Source organism: Gossypium hirsutum, chromosome A02 (genome assembly GCF_007990345.1).
Source record: "Gossypium hirsutum isolate 1008001.06 chromosome A02, Gossypium_hirsutum_v2.1, whole genome shotgun sequence".
Lineage (NCBI taxonomy): Eukaryota > Viridiplantae > Streptophyta > Magnoliopsida > Malvales > Malvaceae > Gossypium > Gossypium hirsutum.
The window spans coordinates 98,212,800-98,224,391 of NC_053425.1; the positions used below are offsets into that span (position 1 = coordinate 98,212,800).

The 11,592-nt window shown below is 37.9% G+C and overlaps 1 non-coding gene across 1 annotated transcript; it reads left to right on the forward strand.

The window, feature by feature from the left end:
- Positions 1–9,861: 9,861 nt before the first annotated feature.
- LOC121217260 (small nucleolar RNA R71) lies at positions 9,862–9,968 on the forward strand. Its single transcript, XR_005913370.1, has one exon. It is a non-coding gene; the product is annotated as a small nucleolar RNA R71 (small nucleolar RNA).
- The last annotated feature ends 1,624 nt before the right edge of the window (positions 9,969–11,592 follow it).

Genomic DNA, 11,592 nt, shown 5'->3' on the forward strand with positions numbered 1-11,592 from the left:
ACCAAGAGAAAATGACATTTACATGTCCATATGGTATGTTTGCTTATTGACAAATGCCTTTTGGATTATGTAATGCTCCTACTACTTTTCAGCGATGCATGTTGGCCATTTTTTATGAACTCGTGAAAGACATTATGGAGGTATTTATGGATGACTTCTCGGTATTCGGTAACTATTTCCATCTTTGCCTTAAAAATTTAAAATGAGTTCTAATGAGATGTGAGGAAACGAACCTTATATTGAATTAGGAAAAATGTCACTTTATGGTTCGTGAAGGGATTGTGTTAGGCCATAAAATTTCTAGCAAGGGAATCGAGATTGACAAAGTGAAAATTGAAACTATTGAGAAATTACCTCCCCCTAGTTCAGTTAAGGCTATTTGAAGCTTTTTAGGTCATGCTGGATTTTATAGAAGATTTTTTAAATATTTTTCTAAAATAGTTAAGCCTTTAACGAATTTACTAGAAAAATATGTGCCTTTCAATTTCAGTCAGGAATGTTTAGAAGCATTTAATACTCTTAAAGATAAATTAATTAATGCTCTAATCGTAGTTGCACCTGATTAGAATTTACCCTTTGAACTAATATGTGATGCTAGTGATTTTGCAGTAGGGGCGGTTCTTGGACAGCGAAAAGACAAGCATTTTCAATCGATCTATTATGCTAGCAAAACATTGACAGCCGCACAAGAAAATTATACGACGACTGAGAAAGAATTGTTGGCTGTGGTTTTTGCATTCGATAAATTTAGACCATATTTAATATTATCTAAAGTTGTCGTTTACACTGACTATTCAGCTCTTCGATACCTCCTTAGTAAAATAGATGCAAAACCTCGACTAATAAGATGGATTTTATTGTTGTATGAATTCAATTTAGAAATTTAAGATAAGAAGGGAACAGAAAATCTTGCAGTAGATCATCTATCTAGATTAGAAAACCCACATCTCAAGGAGCTTGATGAACATGAGATAAATAACTCGTTCCCTAAAGAACAACTCTTTGCTATAACTGACTCAGAGGAACCTTGGTTCGCAGACATTGCGAATTATTTAGCTGCTAAGGTTACACCAAAAGGGTTGACACATTAGCAAAAGAAATGCTTCTTTACTGATGTGAAAAACTACTTTTGGGAAGATTCTTTTCTTTTTCGTATATGTGCAGATTAAGTCATTAAAAGATGCATTACGAAGTCAGAAGTAATTAGAATCTTGGAACATTGCCACTCAGGACCGACTGGAGGACATTACATTAGGATTAGGACCGCACATAAAACACTCGAATCAGGTTTTTATTGGCTGACACTATTCAAAGACGCCAACAGGTATGTTACTTCTTGTGATAAATGCCAACGAACAGGTAATATCTCTAACCTGACAAAATGCCTCAAACGTACATACTTTCATGTGAAATATTTGATGTATGGGGTATTGATTTCATGGGTCCATTTCTTAGTTCATTTGGGAATAAATACATCTTAGTAGCTATTGATTATATGTCTAAATTGGTGGAAGCCCAAGCCTTACCTACTAATGATGATAGAATGGTGGTGAGGTTCTTTAAGAAACTTTTCTCTCGATTTGGAACACCTAGAGCAATTATTAGTGATAGGGGTACTCATTTCTGTAATGCTCAATTTGATAAAACCCTTAAAAAATATGGAGTTTACCATAGAACAGCTACACTTTACCATCCTCAATCTAGTAGACAAGTCGAAGTCGTAAACCGATAGCTTAAATGTATCCTAGAAAAGACTGTAGAGTCGAGTAGGAAGGATTAGGCAAAGAAAATAAATGATGCTTTATGGGCCTATAGAACTGCTTTTAAGATCCCCGTAGGAACATCTCCTTACAGACTTGTTTATGGAAAGAGTTGTCATTTACCATTTGAACTAGAACATAAAGCATTCAGGGCTATAAAATTTTTAAACTTTCATCCCAAACTCACAGGTGAAAAGAGATTGATGCAGCTGAACGAGTTAGATGAATGGCGAGCTAATGCATATAAGAACTCACGATTATACAAGGAAACAACGAAGCGCTGCCATGATTCTCGTTTAAAGCAACACAAGCAATTTGAAGTTAAAGACCTTGTCTTGCTATATAACTCAAGGCTCAAATTATTTTCTGGGAAGCTTAAATCACAATGGTCAGGTCCTTTCGTAGTCCAAACCGTTTTTCCATATGGCACAGTAGAGGTAAGTCACCCAACCCAATGCACTTTTAAGGTAAATGGACATCGTCTTAAACTTTATAACGGTAAGGATTTTAAAGATAATGGAGAGGATATACGGCTTCGCGAACCTGCCTAAATAGACCCACAAGGTAAAATCGAGCTTAGATACTAAATAAGCGCTCCTCGGGAGGCAACCCGAGCACAAACCCCATTAAATAACTTTAGTTTGTTTTTTCATTTTTTATAATCTAACTGCAAGTATTTTTGGCACACAAGGCCTGGCACACGAGCGTGCCTTAGGCCGTGTGCTCACCACGGGTAGGAGACACAGGTGTGTCCATGGCCATGCTAAAACAGGACAAACATTTTCCTCAAGACAAGATGACACACGGGCTGTGATAAATAGCCACAGCTGTGCGATACGGCTGTGTGCACCACAAGGCTAAAGGACACGGGCGTGTCCCAAACCGTGGCAAAACTACACTTTAATTCCCCAAAAAATCAGTAGAGGCACAACATACGTTAAATCACCACGGCTGTGCGAGGCGGCTGTGGAAGTCACACGGTTATGAACACGGGAGTGCTTGAGGCCGTGTGGGAACTTGCACAAACAACTGAACTTTCAAAAAGTCAGAATACAACACGGGCTTCTGCCACGATCGTGCCAAAAAGCCGTGGGCAATCCTGATTACTAGACACAGGCATAGTGGACCTAACATGGGCATGGGAGAAGCGAATGAATTAACACATAGCCGTGCGATGCCGTCGTGTGGTCCACACGGCCTAGACATACAGGAGTGTCCAGAGGCCGTGTGTGATACTGACTTAAATCATCAGACCATAAGCACAAGTCATGAACACGGGCGTGTTGGACCTAACATGGGCCTAAGAGAAGCGAACGAACGTGCACACGACCGTACGACGAGGCCTTGTGTACCATACGGCCTAGAGACACAGGGGTGTCTAAGAGGCCGTGTACAATACTAACTTTAAATTTCACGAAAAACACGGGCTAAGAGCACACCACAGGGGCGTGGGCCACGTTCGTGTGGACCAACACGGGGTCTGCACGACTATGGCCCCCTTTTTAATTTAAAACCCTAACCTTAAATTTAAACCCCACTATTCATCCTTTTCTTTCCCTTTACTATTCATCTCCCTTACAACCGCCGCAAGTCAACAACCTCTCCTATTCAGGCCACCATTTTCCGACGAGCCGCCGGCAACTAACATCCCCACCCCCTTTTCTTTCTCATCCTCATTTCTTCCTTTCCTTTTCTCCTTCTTTTCTTACCCCCACAGCCACGACCGCCTACCACAACTGCCCCAAGCCAATCCAACACCATCCGTATCCACTCCAGTCACTCCCATTGATTTTCAATTCTTTCCTCTCTTCTTTTATTTTTATTGGTTATTATTACTCTTATTCTCTTTTATTAACTCTTTTTCTTGTTACTTTGTTTACTTCTCATTAGCTTTACTACTGGTTTATCGCTTACTGTCATCCTATGTTTCTTGCTAAATTTTCCTCCTGTTCATTTAATCGCTGATTTTGGGCTGATTTTGATTTAGTATTGGACTATTTTGGTAGATTTGTGCTACTGGTTGCTTTTATCTTCTTTCAACAGTATCATGCCTATAGTTATTTTAGTTGATTCTTTGTTTTCATGCTATTTTGTTCTGATCATTATTCATATTAATTATTCATTTCTAAAGGTAGTATTTCATTTAAGTAATATCATTAGTAGTGTAGTTAAAAGTGTTGAACTCCACTCAGAGTTTTATTTTTTTATCTACTTTATGATTAGTTTGTCCGGTTAATTTATTTCATCAGTTTTGGCAGATATCTTGACGAACACAAGATGCAAGAAAACTGTGGTTCCCACTTCTAAAAAATGGAAAGGAGCGACATCCTCAACTGTGACTACTGAGATACGCCACCCCTTCGTCCAATTTCCACCAGGACCTTAGAAGGAGTTGTTTCAAATTCTATGTGCCCGACCCCTTGGTGTGGGAAGTTGCACTGATTGGGCCGCATTAGAGCAGGTCCACCTAGCTAACTCAGTTCGAGCCCTCCTCGCTACCGCTCATTGAGACAGCTTCTTTGACATTATTGAGTCGACGTACCAGGAACTCACCTTGGAACTTTGTTCGACATTTCAGTTGCAGTCGATTACGGCAGAGTACAACGACCCAGGCACAGTCTAATTCTATCTCGGCAATCTAGTGCAACAATTGAGTGTCCCAGAATTCGGAGTTACCTTGGGACTTTGTACAGAAGACTTTTTGGAGGACGACAATTTTCCCCATTGATCGTGTGATTCGTAACAAGTAATAAATATTTATAATGAAGATCAAACCTAGACTAACTATTATCACGACGAAAAGGCAAGCGCACCTATCGAACAATAGTATAGTAATGGCAAGACCGGGATATCGTACCCAACGGAACCAAAAGTACTAGTAATAACTATCTTTTTATTATTTAACCTAAGAATAAATGGGTTTTTTTTAATTAACTAATTATCTAAACTAAGAACGCACAGAGAAAAGAATTGGGGAATTGCTTTTGGGAAAAAATTGATTGACTTGAGACAATACCTAAGGAAAAATCCACCTAGACTTTACTTGTTATTCTGGCTCCGAATCGGACGATTTATTCATTCAACTTGTTCCGTAGAGATCCCTAAATTATGTTATTATCCCTATTCAAGACTAATAACGTCTAATCCCTGGATTGAATAACCGAGACTTTTCTGTAATTAACACTTTAGGGTTGTATTAACTCGATCTATGGATCCCCTTATTAGGTTTCACCCTAATCCGGCAAAATCTTGTCACCCTATTTCTAGGCGCGCAATCAACTCTGCTTAATTATGACGAGAGTACTCTTAGACAGGGTCTATTCCTCCTCTGAATAAGAGCTTATCTTGAATCAGTATCTTGGGATATCAAAACAAGAATTAAGAACACATAATTAAGAACAAGTTAAATATTTATCATACGATTCAGAAAATAATAACAAGATTCGTCTTAGGTTTCATTCCCCTTAGGTATTTAGGGGATTTAGTTCATGACTAAATAAGAAAACATCTCAGAAGAATAAAGAATACAAAACATAAAGAAAACCCAAAACTCCTGAAGGGAAATTAAGGAGATATCTTCAGTCTTGATGATGAATCAAGCTTCTGAAATGGATCAATCGGCTTCCTTGGAGTAATTCCTTACCCCCTCCTCTCTGTGTCCCCTTTTACTCCTCTTCTAGGGTGTATTTATAGGCTTTTGAATGCTTAGAAGCCCTCAAAAGTGGCCTTTTTCGAATTGGGCTTAACTTGGGCTGGGCAGGGACACGCCCGTGTGACACGATTGCCAGGCCATGTTCGATCCGTTAAATTGCACATGGCCATGTGGGTCAATGGCCAGGCCGTGTGAATCGTGAAAGCCTTGGTCATCACCCTTGAAAGACACGGGAATGTGAGCTACCCGTGTGGCAAGGCTTGGGCCGTGTCATCTTCTCGATTTGGTCCGTTTTGTCCATTTTTAGCTTGTTTTTTGCTCTCTTATGCTCTCCTAAGTATAAAACATGAAATTAAAGCATTAAGAGCATCTGATTCACCAATTCTAATGAGAAATCATCCATAAAATGCATTAAACATGGGGTAAAAATATGTACAATTTATGGTTTATCAAATACCTCCACACTTAAACATTTACTTGTCCTTAAGCAAAATCCTCAACTCATAATCAAAATAAATTCTTTTTAACTTATAATTTCTATTAATAATATCTCAAATTAATCCATAGGTAATCATACATTGAGAATTTAGCTGAAAGAACATAAAAGTTTCAATCATTCCAAGTTGAGCATTTTATTCCAAAAACATAGGTGTCTTCCCTCATCTAAGTAATTACCTTTAATTCAGAATATCACAAAGTTTTACATCCTCACTAAAGATTCACTCAAATCACTTGAGGTGTTTTAAGGACAATAAAGGAAGCACTCGATAGTCAATAATAGAAAGTCATTACCATATGCTTGCATTAAAATCAAATCTCCACCACTATAATTTAAGACGATACATCAATTAAAAGGTCTTTAGAGGGTTGTAATGAGGCTTGGTTAGGGGGTATGGTCACAAGCTGAAATAAAAGGTTAGAATCGAGATTGAATTGAAAAGTTGCCTAACTAGAAAAAGAGTTAATCTTCACTTGCATACAACAGAGCTTCTCTCAGAATATGAAAGTACAGATATGTATACATAGTTTTTTTTTAAAAACAAGTTAAATAATATAGACTATATATCAAGAACAAAACATAGCTAGGCAATCCATTCAACTCAAATCTCAACAAAAATAGGGATTAATTTAGGGGATTTCAACAATAATGGGTTAAAGGTTAATATTAAGGGTAATACAAAGAATGGTTTGTTAGGCTCAAGGGGGTTTACTAGGGATTAATCGTGGAGGTAGGCTTTTCATGGCATGAGTGGTTAATCCTAAGTGCCTTAATCATTTTGACATATCAAATCAAATAGTGTGGTCTCATCATGCATAATCAAGCAAGTTCTAGAATAACAATTCAATACGGACGCACTCAAAGCAATAATAAGAGTGAGCATGAAAGAATGAATAGATGCTCAAAAGGCTAAAAAATCTCACAAAAATTATGGCTTTTTGATGATAAAAACTTGTGGATTCCAATTCAAAGGAATACCTAAACTTTGGGGAAACAACCTAAGATTTTAAATTCTTAAAAATCAACTTATCATGCTTGATTCTCTAATGTCTTAAAGTTTAAACAATCAATGCATAATTTCCTATGTTTTAATTCGAGATATATCAATCAAAATCATAAATCAATCAAAATTTATCCTAAATATGATATGAGAGCTTTTCAAGAGAACAAGGCAATCATTCAGGGATTTTCTGATAATGAAATAAATACTCCCCACACTTAAGATGTACATTGCCTTCAATGTACAAAGATAGATATTAAAGTATATAAAAAAATAGGGGGAGATGTGAAACTTCCTGTATTAAGAATGGATGATATTCTTGGATTGGCAGGATCGAATATTGGAGATAAATCTGGCAAGCTTGACTCTGAAGGTAAGCCGTTTCTAAAAGGAAAACAAGTGAATAAAAGAAAAATAAGATAATTATTCTATATATATATATTTTAAATGGCACGGCTGGTGCGCACGCCCGTGTGTGTCATGGCTCGGCCATGTTCGTCGCGAATTTGTGATGTCGTCACACGGCCTTATCGCACACCTGTGTGTATAGGTCGTCTGGCTGCATGATTATGTTGCACGGCTGTATATGGCTTGGTTCGCGTCTCCCACGCCCGTGTGTTAGGGTACCATGCCCGTGTCGAAGAAACAGAAGAGCCTTGCCCCTGGCACGCCCGTGTTCACCTATCAAGTTCACCCACGGCCATGTCGCACGGCCGTGGGGATTTATCGCATCCCATGTTTTGGGGAAATCAAGTCCTGCTTCCACACGGCCGTGTCTCTTCCCCTGTTTGGCCACGGCTTTAGGCACACCCGTGTGCCTGGCCGTGTGTTCTGAAAAACTTTGTTGTTCAAAGATAAAGTTAATGATTTAAAGTGTTAGAAATAAAAAATAAAAAATAAAGAAATCAAAATATGTTAGTGCTCAGGTTGCCTCTCGAGAAGTGCTTATTTATACTCGAAGCTTGACTTACCTCTCTAGTGAATAGTCAGGCTGGTTCGAGGAGTTCGTACTCCTCAGTCCCGCTATCAATCTCATCAAAATAAGTTTTAAACGGGTGTTGTTTACCTTAAAAGTGCCAAACCTAGGATGACTCACCTCATCATACCGAATGGAAAAATACTGAGTACCGTAAGAGGGATTTCCTCATTCGGTGTGGTAGTGACAATGTGAGGATCTACGGCTTCTAGTAAGACTTTATCACCAACCTTAAGTTGATTTGGAGAGGTATCGAACTCATTCTGGCGTAATTTTGGTTTATCGTGTGTTCTTGATTTATGTGCTTGCCATTCGTCTAGCTCTTCTATCCGTAGCCTTCATTCCTCATGAGTGTCTTTGTTCTCTAAATGATAGTAGTGCACTGTCTCTGTTGTCTTGGTTCGAAGAGGTTCCTGCAAGGACGATTGAATATTAGTTTTATCATCGACAGGTTTTATAGCATTATCTTGAGTCTTAGAGGTTTTGACTGAGTTGCGTGCTTGGAGTGTTACTGCGTCATCACCTACACGAAGTATTAGCTCTCCTGTGCCTACATTAATAATGGTTTTGGCAGTTGCTAAAAAGGGTTATCCTAAAATTAAAGGTACCTCGTTATCCTCATCCATGTCTAAGACGACAAAGTCTACTGGGTAAATAAATTTATCAATTTTAACGAGAACATCTTCAATAATACCCTTAGGAAATCTACTGTTTTGTCAGGCAATTGAATGCTCATCCTAATCTGTTTGGGTTTACCGAGACCTAGTCGTTTAAACATTTTATAAGACATAACATTTATACTTGCCTCTAAATCAGCTAATGCATGACTTATATCTAATCTACCAATTAAGCAAGGAATTGTTAAACTCCCTGGATCTTTCAATTTGTGGGGTAACTTATTCTGTAGAATAGCTGAGCAGACTGCATTTAGCTCTACATGCGATGCTTCGTCCAACTTTCGCTTATTTACTAAAAGCTCTTTTAAAAATTTCATTGCATTCGACATCTGCGACAAAGCCTCAATAAACGATAAGTTAATATGCAATTTTTTTAAAAGTTTAAGGAATTTACCGAATTGTTCGTCTGGGCGATCTTTCCTTGTTGCGTTAGGGTATGGGACACGAGGTTTATATTCTTCATTCACCGGTTTGTTTGTATTTTGATCTACCTCATCTTTTCCTTTGCTTACTACTGTTTCTTCCCTTGGTTCTGGTTCAGGCTCAACGACTCCTTCGTCATTCTGGATATTAATTGCGTTGAGTTGTTCCCTTGGGTTGGGTTCAGTGTTACTTGGAAAGCTACCTTGTGGTCGTTTAGAGATTAGTTTGGAAAGCTGGCCTATCTGAGTCTCGAGTCCTTGGATCGATGCTTGTTGATTTTTAAGTGCTGTCTCGATATTTGGGAAACGGGTTTCTAACACTGATATGAATTTTGAGAGCATCTCCTCAAGGTTTGGTTTCTTCTCTTGTTAATAAAGTGGCTGTTGAAAACCCTGAGGATTTTGTGGCTTTTGATTCCCTTGACTACCCCAGGAGAAATTTGGGTCCAACCTGCATTTTAAGTATTACTGTATGGGTTATTTTGAGATTGAAAGTTATTTTTACCCATATAGTTGACTTGTTCCTCTTCGGTTGTAGGATTGATATTATGTATGCGCACCTCCGCCACTTGAGTCACACCTCATTACTGGATGTACCTGTGTAGAACCAAGTAAACCATCAATTTTTTTTATTGAGAAGTTATACCTAATTAGAGAGCATGGTGACTGAGTCGACGTTATAAACGCCAGCTGTTTTCGTTGGCTTTGTCCTTATAACTTGCCATTGATAGTTATTCAGTGACATCTCCTCTATAAACTCATAGGTATCTTCCGGTGTTTTATTGTTGATGGTTCCACCAGCAACTACGTCAACCATTTACCGAGTCGAGGGATTCAGACCATTGTGGAATGTTTATACTTGAAGCCAAAGCGGTAACCCATGGTGAGGGCACCTTCTCATTAAGTCCGTGTATCTCTCCCATGCATCGTAGAGTGTTTCTAAATCCATCTGCACAAAAGAAGAGATATCATTACGTAATTTAGCCGTTTTAGCTGGCGGAAAGTATTTTAGTAAAAAAATTTTGATCATTTGTTCCCAAGTAGTAATTGACCCTCGTGGTAACAAGTTCAACCACTTTTTAGCTTTGTTTCTCAGTGAAAAGGAAAACAACCGAAGACGTATGGCATCATCAGAAACGCCATTGATTTTAAATGTATCGCAAAATTCCAGAAAGTTTGCTAAGTGAGCGTTGGGATCTTTATCCTACAAACCATCAAACTGAACAAATTGCTGAATCATTTGAATTGTGTTAGGTTTCAGTTCAAAAGTATTTGCAGCTACAGCAGGTCTAACTATGCTAGATTCAGTTCTTGTTAAAGAAGGTTTAGCATAATCATACATAGCACGTGGAAAGGGTTTTGATTAGCCACAATTACAGGAGGTAGCTGATGGTTTTGGTTTTCAGCCATCTCTTCGATTGGGGGTTGAGTATCGTCTTCTTGCTCGTTTTCTGTGTATCTTAGGCTGCGCCTTTTTTCTCTTTGATTTCTGCAATTGTATGATCGATTTCTTCGTCAAAAAGTAATGGTCCCGACGGGTTTTTTCTAGTCATAAACTATAAAAACCTATCAAGAGAAAGAAAAATTAAATTAATTAATAATAATATAAAATTAAATTGCAAAAAAAATAAATGGCTAAAGTAATAAAAATTGAGCATTCCTAATATTTTAGTTCCCCGGCAACGGCGCCAAAAACTTGATCGCGTGATTCGTAACAAGTAATAAATATTTATAATGAAGATCAAACCTAGACTAACTATTATCACGACGAAAAGGCAAGCGCACCTATCGAACAATAGTATAGTAATGGCAAGACCGGGATATCATACCCAACGGAACTAAAAGTACTAGTAATAACTATCTTTTTATTATTTAACCTAAGAATAAATGGGTTTTTTGTTTTAATTAACTAATTATCTAAACTAAGAACACACAGAGAAAAGAATTGGGGAATTGCTTTTGGGAAAAAATCGATTGACTTGAGACAATACCTAAGGAAAAATCCACCTAGACTTTACTTGTTATTCTGGCTCCAAATCGGACTATTTATTCATTCAACTTATTCCGTAGAGATCCCTAAGTTATGTTATTAGCCCTATTCAAGACTAATAATGTCTAATCCCTGGATTGAATAACCAAGACTTTTCTCTAATTAACACTCTAGGGTTGCTTTAACTCGATCTATGGATCCCCTTATTAGGTTTTACCCTAATCCAGCAACATCTTGTCACCCTATTTCTAGGCGCGCAATCAACTCTGCTTAATTATGACGAGAGTACTCTTAGACAGGGTCTATTCCTCCTCTGAATAAGAGCTTATCTTGAATCAGTATCCTGGGATATCAAAACAAGAATTAAGAACACATAATTAAGAACAAGTTAAATATTTATCATACGATTCAGAAAATAATAACAAGATTCGTCTTAGGTTTCATTCCCCTTAGGTATTTAGGGGATTTAGTTCATGACTAAATAAGAAAACATCTCAGAAGAATAAAGAATACAAAACATAAAGAAAACCCAAAACTCTTGAAGGGAAATTAAGGAAAGATCTTCAGTCTTGATGATGAATCCAGCTTCTGAGATGGATCAATCGGCTTTCTTGGA